Genomic DNA, 7,586 nt, shown 5'->3' with positions numbered 1-7,586 from the left:
ATATTAATATAATATCTAAGTATATCTTGTATTGATTTATTTTATTTAGTTTGATATTAAATTAAATTTTATTATTATTGGATTGTATCCTTAATTAACTTAAAAATAAGTAGTTTTTATTGTACATTCTCAATACAGTATGTAAATATCAAGTTTATTTTCATGAATTCTAACAATGACAATGTAGTAGAATTTTGATTGTCGACTTAGATTATTATAGGTTGGATTAAAGTAAATACCAATAAATACTAAAAGTCAGCGGTTAAATAATTATTATTAAATCAGTGTTGATAGGATAAAGCCCACAGATATTAACCTTCTAAAGCTAATGTATTCTTAGGAGCTGAGTTTGGATATTATTGATGTCTAAGGGAGGATATACACCAACAACAGTTTAGAATAGAAAACTAATTAAAAACTTAAAACTTATATAGGATATGCAAATACTCCAAAAAATTATCATAATATCAGTCCATTTAATTAGTTGTTAAAAATCTTGGTTGCTAATTCATAAAGAGTGATTTTTAAGCAAGGGCTATAAAATCAATGACAAACTAAAATTGTCGCTAAATTAGTCACTAATAATAATGAGTCGTTAAATTGTAATCGTCTATTCTATCATAAAGTCAATCGCTAAATAATAATCATCTATATTTTATTTTGTTGTTTGTGATTTTTCTTTTAAAAATTTATTTAGAGATACTCTAAGTTCATTTCTAAAAAATTTTACATCGGACAAACTAGTGTATAATAAAAAATTTTACTAATTAATTACAATTTTTTAAATTATTAGACAAATTACTTCTTAAATAAATTAAAGGATAAATTGATCCTTAATATTTTCAAAAGAAAAAGTTTTAACTTTCTTGAAAAAAAAATAAAGAATAAATTGATTCTTAACACTAATCCCTTAATAACTGATGATCTAATAATTAATATTTTTTCAGCCTAATTTTTTGTTGGTCGTTAAATCTGTCACCGATTTTATCATTAGCGAGGGATTTACAAACCTATTCCTTAGCTACCGATTTAATGGCCTATAATTTTTTAACCTAATTTTATGTTAGTCATTAAATAAGTTGTTATTGGTTAAAATAGGGTGGCGATCAATTTAACGACAAATTAGTCTAGTAATATTGTTTTTTTCTAGTCACTAATTTAGCCATTAACTACCGATTTAAAGACTAAATTTTTAGTGAACGATTTATCAATTAATAATTTTTCAACCAATATTTTTATGTTAATTGCTAAATCAATAGCTAAAATAAAATTAGCGATCAATTTAACAACTAAAAATTTGACTTCCAAAAATTCTCAAAATCTAACTTTTCGTTTTAGTGACTAAATCAATCGCTAATTCTTATTTAGCGAATAAACAGTGCAGCTTTGTGTCAGACCGATTTAGGGACCAAAGTTTTTTGTCATAAAAAAAATTTTCGATCAGTCACAAAATAGTCGGTATTCCGAAATATTTTTGTAGTGATATATACTAAAATTTAAATTATTTTATTAATTTAATGTAAAAAATATTTTATTAAATTTAACTACATATATTATTAAGAATAAAGTATATTTTTTATTTTTAAAATTTGTTAAAAAATTTTAAAATATTTTTAAATTTTATTTTATTTCAATTTTATTTTAAAGTTTTGAATATGTATACTTCTGACGGCTAATTTTTTAAAAAATTTAAAATCAATTAGTAATAATTTTGCAAAAACAACTTTTAACACAAGCAAAGTAAATATAGTTATTATATATTATTACTGAATTGGCCCTAAACTTTTTGAAAATTTAGCTATTAAAGATATATTTGATGCAAATCGAAAATTTCAAAAACAAAATTAAAACAATATAAAATTTAAAATATTTTTAAAATTTTTGATAAACTTAAAAAATAAAAAAATATATTTTATTCTTTATATAATTATCTTATTAAGTTTGATTTAACACTAAAAAGAAAAGTGCGTAATAAACTACAATATAACTCCCCTAATAAAAGCTAAAATTCCCTTTCCCAAAAAGAATAAACTAATATAAGAAATTGTTCAACATTTTCAAAACATGAAAACAAGAAAAAAAATATAGTTTTAAAATATGAATAAGAGAGTATGAGAGCTAATAGATATAGCGTAAATTTGTTTTTTAATATACTTTTTAATGTATTAGATAAAACTTTATCAACATACTTTTTGTTATATTATTTTTTTGTTATTATTATGTAATATTATTTGTTTATGCAACTTAAATTTTATGGATCCATTATTACTCTCTTATCACCATATTAAGTTACACAGGTTTCTCACACCAAGGAACTTTATGGAACGCTTTCATTTGTCCCTCCAACCCAAAAGGAAAGGCCCTTTATTCTTCACATTAAAATAGAACAAATTAAATATTAATGATATATGAAAAGTAAAACCATGGAGAAGCAAATTTACGAAAATTTATCATTTTCTTTCCAGTAGTCATCTTAAAGTTAAATAGTTATATTTATCGGACATAAAAGAAGATTTTTTTGGGTAAAGATTCCATCGGGTCTTTGTCCATTTTTATGAAAGACAACGTGATCTCTGTAAAAAAAAATAGACACTTTGATTCTCAATTTTTTTATTTTGGGACAATACATACAATCTCTTTGTTAAAAAATTGTTAAATAATAACAAAAATTAATTTTGTGAGAATTTTATTTGTATTTTGTAGGGATTTTAAACCTCCACAAAATTCTTTTTAACAATATAACCAATTACTACCACTACTTTTTTCATCCTCATTATTATCACTCCTACCTCTATTATTTTTATTGTATAACCATATTTTATCATCATCATTATCTTTTCTACCGTCATCATCACCAATACCAATATTATCAACATTAAAGTTTTCTTCTTTTATTTTTTATTCGATGTTATTTTTTTCTTTAAAAGGTATTATACTACAATTACTTTTTTATACGGCATTATTTTATTAATAGTTTTTCTTCACTTAACTACCAGTTGGTGAAGGAATTTTTCAAAAATAAACTTATTAATAGTTTATGGAAGTTTAAAATTCCTACAAAATGCAAATAAAACTTTCCACAAAAATAATTTTTGTTATTATTTAACGAATTTTTTAATAAAAAGATCATATCGTTCCAAAATTAAAAAAATTGAGAATTAAAATGTCCCTTTTTTATAAAAATCATTTTATCCTTCATAAAAATAGACAAGAATCGAATTAGGTGTTTACTCAATTTTTTTATATGAATTCCTTAAAAGTTCTTATATTCGAAATATCATTATTATTATTATATATATAAAATGGAGATCAAGAAGAATTTGGTGTAAAAATTTTACTTCCTAAAATATCTTTTTCATATATTCTAGAAAGAAAACACCTTTATTTTTAACGAGATTCAAACTCAAAATTTGCTAATATAAAATAATAAAATGCTTAAAATATTGACTATCTCAAATTTATTATACATATGTAGTAAAAATAAAGTATTATTTTATTCAAAAAAATAAAATTGCTGATAAATCTATCAATAAAATGAATAAAACTAATTTTATACATATGAAAAATAATTTGTGTGACAAAAGAACTCAAACGTTAATTTTATTTTTGTATATATTGTCAACATTTTAAAACTGTAATGAATAAAAATAATAAGTTACTCATTTTTATAAATATAAAACTATTTTATTTATTTATAAATAAATTTATCAATATTCTAAACATTTATCCATAAAAATAATTGATTCACTAGGTTTTTTAAACAGCAATTGCGTGCCTTCATGAACTATATACAAATACAATCAAAATTTTGGGCCACCTGTGCTGATAAAGCCTTAGCTAGATTCTGCTATTCTTCTTGACACAATCCCACGTTATAAATAAAGTTCCAAAAAAGTTATGATGATGACCATGACTACTCTTGAGAATGGTGTTTTAGATACATGTGTTATGACCATGACTACTCTTGAAAATATATAATGGTGTTTAAGATACATGTGTTGTGAGCAGGAATTGAGTAATGTAGTTGATTTCTTCAATAACTTGTCGAAGAACAAAAATTGTATAGTGTAGTTGATTTATCCATATCACATTTTCTTCTTCAATAACTTATTAAATGAGAAATTCTTTTGAGTTAACAATTTTTAATATTTTTAGTTATTATTTAATTAGTATAAATATTAAATTATTTTTAATAAATAAATTTTATTAACTTATGTATATAAATTTTAGAAAATATAAGTATAACTAATATTAATTTATGTGTATAAAATTTTCGTAAATATAAATATAAATTATATATTTTTTATATAAAATATTTATAAATATAAATAAAAATAATTTAAAATTAAATATTAATAAAAAATAATAATATTTTTTAGCCATAAAACATTACTCTTACTGAATAAAGAATACACGATAATACACATACACTTATAATCATTAATCATGCTTAGTTGTATCATACAAATAAAGGATGGAAAAATCAGATGTCCAAGCATGGAATCTGGCTTATATATACCAGCTCTTGAAAAAAAAAATTTAGAAAAGAGGAAACGGCTAAAACCGCCTTAGAATTTTGAAAACGTCGACAAAAATAACCGTCATTTTTGTTAATGTCATAATATATTTTAAAAATGCTACAAAAATATACATACGTATACTATTAGAAAAATTATTTTAGTGGTTATTTGTTTTATTTTTAGCGATAATAAAAATCGTTACTAATATATTTACCGACAATTAGACATTAGACATATTATACTTTGTCGCTAAAAAATTTTAGTGATAATTATATTATTATCGATAAATACTTTTTAATGGCTACAAAAAGTATATAACTGTCATTATAACATATAATAATAATAATGACTAATTATAATTGTCCAAAAAACATGAGTTAAACGAGGCATATAGTAATTATTATGTAATTGCTACTAATGCCACTAAAAGTGATTTTTGTTATAATGGTAGAAGTGCGAGGCACACGCGCAGGCACAGAGAGAAGGTATAGGCAGGCACAAACAACATAGTAACAACAATGGAAAGACAACAACATAGTAGAGATAGCAGCACAACCCAAGACAAAGAGAGAATAGGAAAGGTAGATCAAGAAGTGATTGAGTGAGGTGAAAGTGGAGAGTTCATAGAAAAAAAAAGAGTGATTGTAATTGTGTGTGGCAGTTGTGAAGAGAAGACAAGAGGGTGACTGCGGAGTGATTTACGGTTACATTAGATTTTGAGTTAAGTTGGATTTTGCTCCTCCTATAGTATTGATCGGCATCATTGGACTTATAGTATTAGCAATTTAAGAAAACAAAAAATATCCAAAAAAAATAGAAAAATTGGTACAATAGACGCTCGCTAATCTGTCCCGTCAATGCTCCTGGGTTAGGCAGTACAAGTTTAAACTACCTTTATTTGCAGTCTAAAATTTGAATTTTGACTCGTCTTTTTTGACGAGTTAAACAGTTCGTCCTATGCAAATTTTGATCTTGTTCTAGAGTGAATAATCTTCAAACTATTTGGTATAGCTCGTCTTCCTGATGATTCTCTCAAAAGACTTCAGTTGAAAAGAGTTATACTTCGATTACTGTAGAACAATGAAAACGGATACCTACACAAAACATTCCGACGCTCAAATCAAAGTATAAAAGTATAGTAATTCAAAATAAGTGGAAGTTGGCCTCTTTTTTCTTACCTTCGTCCTTTACATATTTGCTATTTTATAAGGAGAGGTGTTTAATAATGTTACAGTTCAGTTATGATTATACTAATAATGAGAATTTAAAGTAGTTCATACGTTTCGATGATTTTTTTTATTGGAACAAATTGTATAACTAAATTATAACAGAAATCTAACCGAGTTATAGCTCGGTTATGATGTAACATAATATATTGTATAACCAAATTAACGGAAATATGACTGTGTTATAGCTCGGCCATATTGTAACGAACATATCATGTCTATTTGCCATCTTTTTACTTAGAGAAAGTATGAGGACTCAATTTATGTATTGTATAATGTGTATAATGGAAATTAAATTGCAATTAAAATCAAATTTTAGAAAATTAATTAATTTTAAATAGTTTTTAATTTCAAATTTAAAAAAATTAGAATTGGTGTCAGTTACTCAAACACACAAATGAACACAATTTCTCTATACAATCTTGTCTTCTCTTTCCCGTTCTCCTCGTTTCTCACCAGCATACGCAAAGGCGACCAATCACCACCTATACCTGCCGATCGTGTGCGTTCTTCTCGCGGCACCGTAGCAACCATCGCAACGACGCCAACCAAAACCTTCCGATCGTGCGCGCTGTTCTCGCGTCCCGGACCAGCCGCGGCACCGCAGCGACCCCTGCAGCAACTATCGCCGCGAATCCAACCAGCACCTTCCGATCGTGGCGCTGTTCTCCTGGCCCGGACCAGCAACAAGGCCCTCGCAGCCAGCGTGTGTCTCCCGCCCGATGTCGACGACGCAAAATATTGGATGAGAGTCATACACAGTTACGTTGGATGTTCGGTTCTGTATTATATCGGATGTTTACTTTTAATGTATTCGTGGATGGTTATTCTTTAGGTAATTCAACCCATATTATCTGTAGCATGCATTCCAAAGGAATCACTGGATGTTGTGTCAAGACCAATGATCATTATGTCAACATTTAACAGATTCAAGTCAAATCTAAAATACGAAGGAGATCTCTGTGCTAAGACATAACAAACCGGATGTTTGGTTAAATATGTATCTAGATGGTTATTTTCATAAATAAACCGGTAACGGAGGGCGAGCTGGGGGAGTCTGGTCGGCGGGAGATACGCGAGGGAGGCTGGGTGCGATGGATACTCGACGATGATGTTAGGTTTCAGACCACGCGGCGGGAGACAGTGGGATGTTCAACTTCGAATGTGAAGGGTTTTGTGGGTAAGGTTACGGTCGGTGAAAAAAGCAGGATGGGGGAAAAATTAGGATTAGGGATTATGTAGTGGTGGTTATCACAAAAATGAACAGCACTTTTTGAATTAGAGTAAATGTGGATAATTTTGATTTTAATTCATATTGGGCCAAATAAATAGCTTATTGTACACATTGTAAAGATGTCCTATTAGTTCTGTAGCGGAATTCTTTTACTTAATGATGCAAAATAAGGTAATTTTAGACTATTTTAAACTAATTTTTTATTATTTCCCAACTATTTTTTTTCCTTATTTATTACCTGTTTCTAGGCGCCATACTAAAGCTGTTTTTTTGGCCTAGAAGGTTGACTCAACTTATGTTCACATTATATTGTACTAGTTGCTAGATATGTTAAATAAATAAACAAAATTGGTAGGAAGCACATGATAGAAATTTAGGTCGAAACAGATAAAAGCGAAGTTAGAGCTATAACTATATTTGATTTACAGTTTTAATTAATATAAACTCTCCAAAAATTCTTGATAATCTGATGGCCAACTTGAAGGGTCACTAGGCCTTGGCCATATTGTAAGGGAGTTTGGCACTGGATTTTAATTTCCTTAAAAACATAATCCTTATCTCTAAACCTAAAAATTAGTCCTAGCTAGTTAGTAAGGATGACTATAT

The sequence above is a fragment of the Arachis stenosperma genome, chromosome 2 (genome assembly GCF_014773155.1).
Source record: "Arachis stenosperma cultivar V10309 chromosome 2, arast.V10309.gnm1.PFL2, whole genome shotgun sequence".
Classification (NCBI taxonomy): domain Eukaryota; kingdom Viridiplantae; phylum Streptophyta; class Magnoliopsida; order Fabales; family Fabaceae; genus Arachis; species Arachis stenosperma.
The sequence above is the reverse complement of the archived record's forward strand: the minus strand, read 5'-3'. Positions refer to the sequence as shown.